Here is a 12,141-nt window from a genome sequence, read left to right on the forward strand (position 1 = left end):
TAAAGCTAAAACACGATAGAATAAGGTTTCCAAAATGTCTATCATTTAATTAAAGCTGCTCTTTAAATCGGCATACACATGACATACGAAATGTAATGGTGCCCCTTGTACCGACATTCGCAGCTGAGAGAGACAGTGGGACTGCCCTAAAGAACAGGGTGAATCAATCTAAAAAGTTCAAATGATATGAAAATATGTTATGTTTGGCACATTTGTAGGACCTCACAGATTTATACTGCCCTACATTTTCTTTTATGTTCCATAAGCAATAACTAGAATTTTACAGAGTCCAGTTTTAAAAGGTTTCCGTAGAGACTCGAACCTCTTGGAGTTGGATAGCCGTGTTCTCTCTTGTCGCTCTGGGGAAAGCTGTGTGCATTTGCCGCTGTTGTGGCTGCATTATATAACCAAGTTGTCTTTAAACTCACACACACCATCACCGAATGACAGACATATCCTGATCTGCTGCTTCAGTGCAGCACAGCATTCCCTACTTGGGCCGGATCTACACATCACTATAATACGGCTGTAGTATGTATGTGTGTGTGTGTGTGTGTGTGTGTGTGTGTGTGTGTGTGTGTGTGTGTGTGTGTGTGTGTGTACTTGACAAATTTGGTTTGAAACCATCGTTGTGGGGAGATTTTGGCTGGTCCTTTCAGCTTCAATGGGCTGTTCGATAGTTAAGACTTGGGGTTTATAGGTTTGGGTTAGGATTAGGCATTTAATTGTGATGGTTAAAGACGGTAACATGTAAAACAAGTATGTTTGTGTATGTTCAAACAGAACATAGGTGCTGAATTTCCTTCAATAGAAAAAGTGTCTTTTATATTATTATTATTATTATTATTATTATTATTATTATTATTATTATTATTATTAGCAGTAGTAGTAGTAGTAGTAGTAGAAGTAGTAGTAGCAGCAGCAGCAGTAGTAGTAGTAGTAGTAGTAGCAATAGTAGTAGTAGTAGTATAATGTAATGCTCACGTGAAGCTTACACACCTATATTTGCACTTGCATGCAGACATTTGGCCTATATAATGTTTACCTGTAGGTTGTTGTCATACTGATAGTGATATTTTTTTAATTTTATTTCCTACAGCTTCAGTTGTACTTGAAAGTACCTAATTCCATTTAGCCCAGTACTGTAAGCCTACTTAAATGCAATCTTTAGCTTTACCAGAATATTTCCATTCACTGTTGTTCTCTAAGTCTAGAATTTATATTTGACACAGCACATGTATTTGACAGTTACAATTAGCAATTATCTTTCAGATCAAGATTTTACACAAAAAGAACATACAACAAACTTTTTAAAACACTACATGGTTAAAGATTAAACCAGTGGTTCTCAACATTTGTGTTTAATGGTTAATTCATTATATTAAAGGGAATAACTCAATAAATCATGCACTTAGTAAACGATTAGAGGATTATCATCTCTACTGGTTTGTATTGACATCCTCTATAGCTGCATACCAGCATGCTATAGAGGATGTCTCTTTGACCTGGTATACTGAATTAACTATAATAACACCACCTCAACCATATACACCAGTGAGATGCTGTATGTGAATCAGATTGGATAACCATAAACTGATCACTCACTTAAAGAGCATTTTGCTTGTAGTAGAGTATTACTATATTGTGGTACTGATACTTTTACTCATGTTTTACTCGACCACCACAAAAAGTACTCCATGCTCAAGTTTTCTTTTCTGATAATCGCACTATTTTTTTCTGTGGTTGCTTTAATTTTCTTATATGTACACTTTACAGCATCCATCTAAAATATGTGTGGACTTTCTCTATGGGTGCTGTACCAGTCAGTCACTCCGTCTGGCCCATGTCGGCCTGGCTTGGCCTGGCCTGAATGAACTGCCTGCCGTCAAATGGCCATGGGGGCTGACAGAACTTTGTCAACGGGATTACACAAGCAACCAGGCTTCTAATTTAGCAGCTAATCCAGATTAAGGTGCCGTAGTTCGTCTGTGTTCCCAGCCTGGGGCTCAGACACTGGAGCTCGCCTGGCAGACGGAATCAGCAGCCATCCAGAATTCACCGTCTCTGTCTGAACACTGGGACGATACATTCAGGACCTTAAAATAAGGTCAGATCCCTACAGTACATCTGAATTTTTTTTTTTTTTGCTGGTAGAATTTCTAAACCCAATGCGTAAAATCCACATGACAGAGCAGGTGGTGCTCGCTGTGAAGAATGAATGAGATTGTTCTCACCTGACCAAGTGAATTGAACTTAATTCTCCAGATCTCAAATAAAGCACTCCATAAATGAGGTGTGACTGCAGGTCAAAATCTGGATGAATCACCTTAATAAGTACCTGAGTGTGTCACAATTTCTGATCCTGAAGGTGTGTACCTGTGGCTGTACATTGTGGGGAAGAAGAGACCAATACTTGGAGAGCCCACTCCCCAGATTTTCAGTCTCTGTTCCAGCTGTGGGTCTGCTCAAATGTCCTTGAGTAGGACATTAAACTCATGCTTACTCACTCACTTTAAATTATATATGTCAGCTGTATTCGTGATATATTCTTGATATAAATATGATTTAATGCCATCCTTTGTGTTGAAATTTTGTATTTATGTGTGATGTAAAGTGATATATAAAGTTTACCAACTTCAAAATAGCGCTCTGTGTAAGGTCAGGGACAGGTGCAGTATTTCTCTCTGAGTTTGAAACCACTAACTGGTGGCTGGTGGTTCTGTTTTTTCTGACCTTCTCCTTTTAATGCATTTGCATTCACTATGGAGAATGTGACAGAGAGACTGAAAGAGACAGAGAGGTGGGGGGGGGGGGCTGTGTGAACTATAAATAGACAGTGGGAGAGTGGCTGTGATGATAGCATCACCACACAATAATCCCTCAGTAGGACTGGCGTTACTCCACTGCACTACACTAGCCTTAACAGTGAACAGGTATCCCCTTTAATTTCCCCTATAAGCAGGGTTATCTGGTCAACCTGATCCTCTGACCTGCTCAGTTTCTCTGTGTGTAGATGCTGTATAAAGCTTGTTAATATGAACCTGTGAGTAAAGGGGTATGTTTCACTCTGGCCTGAATGGTCTGAGTTCAGAATAGTCCTTTTACTTTTGTCTGATTAGTCAGACTGCAAGCGGAGGTGCAGATCATGTCCCTACTGTGGGCTTTGACTGCCATTTGTTGAATGTCATGTTTGACCCTCACTGTGGCTCTTATTGGCTATTACTCACCAAATATTAGCTATCATCAGCTTCAGCTCCAGATATTGCTCTTTAGGTGGAAAGAAATTGTCTTGGTTGAGTCCTTGTTGTGATATTACAAATGAAATTGAAGTAAGAATATCACAGAGAGCCTGTTCTAGTGTTATTGTAGAACTGACTGCTAAGCCTGGCCTTCTTTAGTTACTAAAAAAAAAAAATACTTAGCCTTTATGCCTTTACTAAGCAAATGCTCAGTAATTTTGGAAACAGCGTTGCAGCATTTTGTTTACATGTTGATTTTTGCCAGAATTGGATATGAGGGTTTTTTGAAACTGAAATATTGTTTAGAATTTACGGAAGCATTTGCACCAAAAGGGGGAAGTGCAAAAATGAAACATGCAGATTTAGTATTTCACATCAATCCACCATCACAATAGGCAATCTGGTGTTTGTATGAGTATGTATGTGCGTTTGGCAGCTCTATATTCTCAGTGCCTTTACTTTGAGTGGAGTGTTCACCATCGCTACCCCTTCAGGCACTGACCTCCTTTTCATCATTCACACAAGCAGCACCTTTACTTGCTTTTTTCCCTCTCTTTCTCTCTCACATTGTGTGTGTTTGTGTGTGAGTTTCATCTCATCCAACTTTACTTTAAAAATCGCAACACGTCAGCATTGATGCATTATGAGGGAAAAACTGAGGGGAACGCAAGACATTTTCACACAGTATGCTTTATGTGTAATGCCGCCTGCGTGCTTGGATGTACTCTGTAAATCTGTAAGTCTGTGAAGCGTGAACACAATGCAATACATCCCCGTCTTTCTTACATTTTTGAGATTCAAAAAGGGCTTAAAAAATGCTGGAAATAGATACTCACTAGAAGACATTATAATGATTTAATGTTAAAATATGTTGTAATTTGACATGATGTAGAAAAACAGAAATTAATATTTTAATTTTTTTTTTTTTTTACAATACTTAAAATTAGGCATGGTCGTTAATACTTGACCTTAGAAATAGTCGTTTGACAAAGAATATTCAAAGCTCCACTCACTAATTTTTCCTAGAGCTTTCAAGCAGATGGTCTTCATCAGCAGATGGAGTTTGGACAGTTGTGAGATGGATCTGGTGACATGCAAGCTTAGTAGCTGATTTCATCTGTAAAACTTTCTGGATTTCTCCACTGTGTGGGTTTAAACGTTATGGCTGAAAGTCTTGAAAAACACTCGGACCTTTAGTTGGTATTGATTTGTTAAATTATTAGAATTTTTTTTATATTTATATATTTTGTTTTTATTCTTGATTATAATAGACTTGTACTAATGTTGATAACAGCTCAGCAGCTGGTCGGTTTTAACCATTTATTCAGCGCTTGTATTTTGAGTATTAAAATAACTTAAGTACATTAGTCCAACAAGCAACAGTGTTGAAACAGGTGCTTTAAAAATGTATATGTTGTTAAAATACTGTCATTTTAGCTCCTAGAACAGGCCTCATAATTTAAGCATGATTCATTACAAAATTATACATTCTGTTTTTGCTGTTTTGCTGTATGTTATGTGTTACAATTCACCTAGTATCTAATGACTGAGGAAGTGTTGTGCTGTATTCAGAGATCCCAAAGGGGACGAGACTAAACAAGCGTAGATCTCAGGCACATATGTTGTACATGCAGAACACACACACACACACACACACACACACACACACACACACACACACACACACACACACACACACACTCAGCAGCAGTAGACATAGGCAGGGAGATTGGATGTCAGAAGAGCAGCGTTTGCAAAGCAGGCCTCTTAACAGGAGCCAAAAGAACGAAGTATTAATAATGAATAGGGCTGCGCTGAAGAATAGATAGACAGACAGACAGATCGATAGATAGATAGATAGATAGATAGATAGATAGATAGATGCTCTGGAAAAAGCTAGTGGAGACTTGAGTTAAATTTGTTTTGTCAAACTGAGCTTTCACACGCACCCACATTCAAATTAAAATAACAGTCGATCCAAGTGTTATTGGTAGTTCGGTCATTTCCTTCATTCTGCCTGATTCAGTTCCATCTATGAATCTTCTCTAACACTGAAAATGTGGAATTACTAAGCGAGTGTCCATGTATTTATTGTTTTTGATTTGAACACAGAGTCTAAATGAGCTGTTAAGGTTGGCAATTTTGCAGTGCCTGTTGGGAAAATGACATCCTCTGAACACTTTGTACATAAACTAAGCCACGCAAACACACACACATACATACACAGATGTTGAGTCGCTGAGATCTTATCATGTTATCTCCCTCAGCTCAGTGACTCATTGCTCCACTACCTGTATAGTAGTCTATGTTACATCATGTACTCCGTTGGAATACCCCCTCCCACACACTCATCCTCCCACTCTGTGAAAATGTGCTGTTCAGTGCCTAACATGATGGTATAGCCTCACAGATTGAGAGAGCAATTCAACATTAAACAATTAAACACATGTGCACAAATACCAGTGTGCTTCTTGCACCTAACAGTATGTGTGAGTTCAGAAACTAAGTTTTTTTTTTTTTTTTTTTTTTTTTTTTTTTACATTTTCCTCACAGAGTTCAGATGTGATGAACATTTGGAATGTTGCATAAAATTAAATGGAAAAGATTGTTGAAATTAAGTTCCTAGTAAATGTAGGAACCGGTCTTTTTTGTCAGATGTTATCTGGGAACACTGTGTTTGGGCATGTGGCTCCTGAATGTCAGCAAGTTTAGTCAAATATCCGTAATGATATATTAATTTTAAGTATGGGGATTCAAAATGATTCACTTTTGATCACATCTCCTGAATGCACCACTCACTAACTCAAACGAGGTTCAGTGTGAAAAAAGTATAAGAAGTAATTATACTAAAAAACAGAGTACAGCAACGCTTCATACAGTCTTTGCTTTACAGTGTCAGATTTGAACCATCAACCTGATCATTTTATCAACAGTAGATAATAAAGCTGATCAGGAGTATGTCACTCATTAAGACTAAGCTACAGGTACATTCTGAGTGTGTACTCACACAGTGCTGCTTTGAGCTAAATGCTAATGTCAGCATGCTAACATGCTTACAGTGACAATGGAACTGTTCTGATGTTCTGAAGTCCTGTTTTTTTTCCTCCCATGTTTAAAGTTTCAGTTTGATGTGTCATTAATAATCCCCTTAACAGATGCTCTGATTGGATAAAAATGTTGGTATAGGTGGGTATAGGTGATAGATTGAAGGATATTCATCTGAGTTGCCTTCAGTTTTTACCATATGCTCAACAACAATAAGATGTATAAACAGCTCTGAGTGCCCAGTAAATCCTCTCCTAAAAAGACACTGAAGTCAAACATCAATCAAAGATAAAGCATTGAAGAACAGTGCATTTTATTTTAGGTCAGATACAAATACATTATCCTCCAATGAAAGTAAATGTGATTTTAAGTTAAGATGGTGCAATATACAGTTTTACTACGGTAATTTTTTCATAGAATTTCTGTTATTTTAGGTGGACTACCAGTCAGCCAAAACAACTTTGAAATAGATGAATGACAGTTTTCATGTACTGTCATTACTGTAACTGTATAGTATTTTTATGAGTCAGTAACTGAGCTTTTTTTTTTGACTACTTCACTTGCAAAGTAACATTATGTCTGCTGAGTTGGGCTGAGTTCATCTTGTACTTGCCATCGCCTCTTGCTCTGCAGTAGACACTGTGTGCAGATCTTTTGTGTCTTTAGAACATTTTGTTGCTCATTCAGTCCAAGTGTGCACCAAGCAGATACTGAAAGTGCATACTAATATAGTGTCAATATATATACAGTACATATATATAAAGGTTTGCGCAAAGTCAGGACAGTCTGTACTCCCACTGGCCTGTGCATTAGGGACTGTAGTGCTCACACTGAAAGAACCAAGGCATGGCAAATTCTGAATGAGTGAGGGGCTGTTAACAGGCCAGCTCTGATATTGGGATATTTGGCTTGCAGTCGCTGTATGATTATGGCGTAATGATTATATACTTATACACTGCTGTGTCAGCTTGGCAGTCATTCAAGCTGCTGATATCTGTGTCAGTGGTGCAGAGTAGCATTTGGGGGAGATTATTGTTTTGGTCTCTGACTGAATGATGATTTGCGTAACACCATAATTTGGGCTTTGTGTGGTGGCAAGTAGTGTGTGTGCTCGGGGTGGCGAACTCACAGAGCTGGTCTCACTTGTATGTATAGTGCACAGCTGAAACAGGTCGATTGCTGCACCGGTAGGAAAGTGGTCTGATCTTGCTGCATGTGTTGCATTGCTCCCTCGTGAGGACAAGGACAGACTGTGCATTGCAGTGGTTCCCAAACTGAGGGTTTTGATTCCCAGAGAGGTCACAGAGAATTCATAAGATAGGAAAGAAAAAGAAAAAACTCCTGTGTTTATTCTCTCTTCTCTCTATCTGATTATATCTGTGTATTTTCTGATGAAATACTGGTGCATTGGTCTTTATAGGTATCTAAATACATGAATATTATCTGAACTCTTTGTCTGACATGCTCACTACTCATGAACATATACAACCTGTGAAGAAGTATTACTTAATTATGAAAGCTCGCAAGCCAAAAAGGTTATAAACCAGTAGCTGTGTTTACCACACTGACAGTTATGTACTGTAGGTAAGCACTTTTTTTTTGAATTCTTATTGATTACTCCTGAAGAGCAGTTTACATAGCACATATTACCAGAGCTTGCAGACCGTGCATTGAATACTACAAATAGGATCTAAATAACACATATACAGCCTGTATGATAAAATGTGTGTGTGATAAATGTGTGTGTGTGTGTGTGTGTGTATGCACATCTTTATATACAGTCTGTGGTCTGGATAGGGGAGGCCAGCTCTCATGACTCTTGGCTGCCTTGTCCAATAGCAGATTTTTCTGTTCAATAATTAATGAGGAGGACAGTAAACACACCTGTCTGTTGTATAAGGGTAGTGTGTGTGTGTGTGTGTATATATATGATCAGATGTTTATGTTTATTCTGGGTTGTATTGTGTTTCTTTGTGTCTACTAGGGACTGGTATTGGACCAGTTTGCAGAGCCAGACCGTCTGCCTCAGAGGGATTTGGTCAAGACTGTAGTAGCAGTGGTTTAGTTTTGAACTGAACCAAACTGGACCACGCTAAAGTAGTCTGAGCTCAGGTAGACTGGACTACACTTGACTGGTCTAAGCTTGGAGCTGTTGCTTTAGCAGTGTGTTGGATCCGACCAGATAACTCTGGACTGGATTCAGTTCAGATCATTTCTCCCCAATTTTCCATCCTATTTGCCGTTATGTTCCCAAAGCCTGCAGAAGCAGCTCACATTCTCAGGTTTTCCACATTGTGTTGTTTCCAGAAAATCTCACTTCTCCTCACTCTGCCTGTATTTGTTTGTTTGAGTGGTTTGGGCTGAAAAAGCTTGGAAGCGAAGCATTTTTCTTACAGGTTTGGTTTGGCTCACGATCACCGTGCCGAAGGAGAAAGTTAAACTAAATATTTAGTGGTCCGGTTTGTTTTTTCCCCTCCAGTCATTGCCCTGCTCTGACTGCTTTCCCTCTGATTTTTATAAAGATGAATTTTATTTCGTTGCACAATAGCTGCTCTATTTTACAGTTTCTGCCAGAGCTGTCCCCTAAAAATCAGTCTCTGGATCTCTGTGTTTGTGCTTTCATGCGAAGGACATTAATGCAACAGACGAAAAATACAATAAAGAATCAATAAGAATATAGCATTGTGTATTGATCCATGTATAATAAAACTGTCTTTTTTATGCTGTGTACAGGACGTGCAGATTAACCTGAGAGTACCAGAGAGATATATGGTACTTGTGTTACATTTTATGGCTAACAAACCAGCAGACGGTTGCTGTCTTATTTTCATCCAGGTTTGAATGTCCTCCTTGGTCCTTTCAGTCGTCCACTGACTCCTGGTTGATGGCTTTTGACTTTTTCCATGCCGGAGCTGTTATAAGTTTTGGTGTGGTGTTCACAGACAACTGATGTTGTCTGTTCCCATTCATTCAGTCTCTTGTCTGGGGTAGCGTTCCCCTCAGCTGCAGCTCCAGTCTTCCTCTCTGAGGGTGTTGTGTTGGTTGCACCAGAGGAGATCTTACTGTGTTGACTGGTTTGTGGTAAGTGACAGTTAAGTCAGGTATAGTCCCACTGTGGTACTCAGAGTATGATATTAAATTTATTAAAGCCATTGAAAGTTGTAAAGATACCAATAATGGTGTGTTCCATTCACGACTGTAACCCATTACAATTCTTAATTCCGTAACTAGTCTGATTCACAAGCTGAATCATGTCTGAAATGCCTAAAGCCTTTGAAAGTGCAAGCTTACAGCCAGTCAGAGTCGAGGCCAACCTGGTAAAATGTGCAACTGAAGGGATTTCTGGCTCAATTTCACCTCTTTCACTCAGGGAAATCCTCTGAAGAGGTCAAAACTTCAGCAACACTTGTAGCATAAAGAACAACTTAATTGCGTAACCAATCCAAAGTGTGTCACTGGCCCAGCCCCCAGATCCACAAGGGGACTGTGGCCTCCAGTTTCACTATGTAGCAATTAGTTTTCAATGAGCAGCTTATTATTCCAGCCTATATCATGCTTAGATAGTGTGTGTTTTAAAATGAATCTGTGCCTAATGCACACAGAGTGGAAGAAGGGGAAAAGGGGTCTACAGCACCCTTTTGCCCCACATTCCTCTACCGTGTTGATCCAGCCCTGGTCATTTAACAATTACATGTCACTGTGATTTCTGGTCATGTGCCTTTACGGTGAAAAATATTTTGAATGATGGAAACCTAGAGATTTCTCAGTGACTTTTATAGTATAAGGGATGAAAACCTCCATTTCATTATCATTACCCAAGTGACTGCAACAAGTTAACAGTATTTCTGATGTCTGTCAAAAGCATTTTTAAAAAATTTTGAAAAACATGGCAGAAGAAGCAGACAGAGGGAAAGTAAATAGTTACAGGAGTCAGAGGATTTCATCACAAAATAACTCCTGGAATACACTGGCCATCACACACACTGATGATATATAAAGAGGGTCTCAGAGGGGGGTTTGGTTTTAAGTGCGCACGCGACCGTTGCTGTGATTTGCTACTTACACAACTTAAGATAACAGTCAAGCTCTGTCTTGGTGCTGGGTTGCAGATTTGATGTATGTATGTGAATGAGTGTGTGTGAGCACCACAATCACAAATGCTACATTTACTCTCTGCTTTGTGTCCACTTCTCTTCTGGGCCAACACATGTCCCCCCCCCCCCCCAAATATGTTTTTGTGTGTGTGGAGAGCAGAGTGTGGACAAAGGACTGGGTGTCTGGGGAGGGGAGAAGGGGATGATGGGTGATGGGTGGGGGACTGAAGGAAGGGATGATGGGTGGGAGTCTGCAGGGGAGGGCTGGCTGGCTGGCTGTGTTTATGGATGTGAGTTTGGGGTGGGGGGGCAAAGGTGGGGGTATGGGTAAGCATGTGTGTGTGTGTGTGTGTGTGTGTGTGTGTGTGTGTGTGTGCGGGCATTCATCTGCATATGTGTCTGCATGTGTCTAAGAACATGCATGCACTCATCTGCTGGTGAACCTGACTGTGTGTGCGTATTGCATGCCTGTTTGTAGGCTTGTGTGTGTGTGTGTGTGTATGTGTGTGTTCTTTTGTTTTGTTCTGGGTTGCTGGGTGATGGGACCAGCTGGGAGGGCTGAAGCCATTCACTTCCCTTCTGCTACCCTGAAGGCAGCCAGCAGGGAGGGAGGAATGGAGAGAGGGGGTTGAAAGAATGAAATAGAGGAGAAAAGCGAGGAATACGTGGAGGGGGTGGTTTTATCTCTCACTGCGAAGAGAGAGAGAGGAGTGATCGCAATCGGACGAAACAGAGAGTTGAGGAAGTTTTGAACGCAGCTCAGAGTGAATGGAGAGATTCATGAAGGAAAGTGAGGTGGTGGTGTGTGTGTGTGTGTGTGTGTGTGTGTGTGTGTGTTTGGGGGGGGGGTGTTGAGGGAGGGAAAGTGTGTCAGGCTGAATCGTGATAGAGCAGCAGAGCTGACTCAGCCAGTCTGGTCTGGTGTAGGAGGACACCAGCAGCAGGGGGAGAAGTAATAGATTACTGTGCATGTTACTGGATTACTATAATCAGATTACTGTTTTCTAGTATATCAACATAAAAAATTCCATGTTAAAGGATTATAGCAATAAATTGATTTAAAAAAAAGATGACTATGCTTTTGAAAACATAAAACAGGATTAGAGGATGGTCTCCCTTTTTAAATATAATAATCTAAAGAGTACGGTCTAGACCTGCTCCAGATGAAAAGCACCTTGAGATCTGTTGTGATTTGACGCTATATAAATAAATTGACTTGTCTTGACTTTCTGATCTGGTAACATGGAATAATGGTAATTATATGCTACTAGATGTAACCTGTTCACATCAACATCTGTGCAGTTAAAGTGAGACTTGGCTGAACACAGTAGCCACAAGCAACAGTTAGAACAATGATAAACACTAAAACATAGTGTAACAGCAGCACAAGTAGAGAACAGTCAGTCAGTCAGTTTCATAGGATTATCTAGTTAAAGTTTAGCTAACATTAGCAACATAAGCTACTAGTAAGGCTGTAGCAACAGAACCCCCGAGAGTATTACTGAGCGTAATGTTAAATGAGATAAGAGTCATACAAAAAAAGTTTGCTAACTTTAGCCAATGTTGGCCATGATTAGCTACTGGTCGTACCAGACCATGTGAGGCTGACTGTACAGGGAGGGGGTGACTTTTGTTACTTATGAATTAAATTTTTCATTTGTAAGAGTACGTAGAAGAATGTTATTTCCTCTTTCAAAAGTTACATAGTCACATAACGTCTGGATTGCAGTCATTAGCTGCATTCCAGAAGGTACTGAATACAC

General features: G+C 39.8%; 1 protein-coding gene across 1 annotated transcript in view; it reads left to right on the plus strand.

The window, feature by feature from the left end:
• The window catches only part of LOC108895734 (SERTA domain-containing protein 2), a 32,360-nt gene that overhangs the window by 564 nt on the left and 19,655 nt on the right, over positions 1-12,141 (plus strand). The gene's annotated exons all lie outside the window — the stretch shown is intronic.

Source organism: Lates calcarifer, linkage group LG16_LG22 (assembly GCF_001640805.2).
Source record: "Lates calcarifer isolate ASB-BC8 linkage group LG16_LG22, TLL_Latcal_v3, whole genome shotgun sequence".
NCBI classification, from domain to species: Eukaryota; Metazoa; Chordata; class Actinopteri; family Centropomidae; genus Lates; species Lates calcarifer.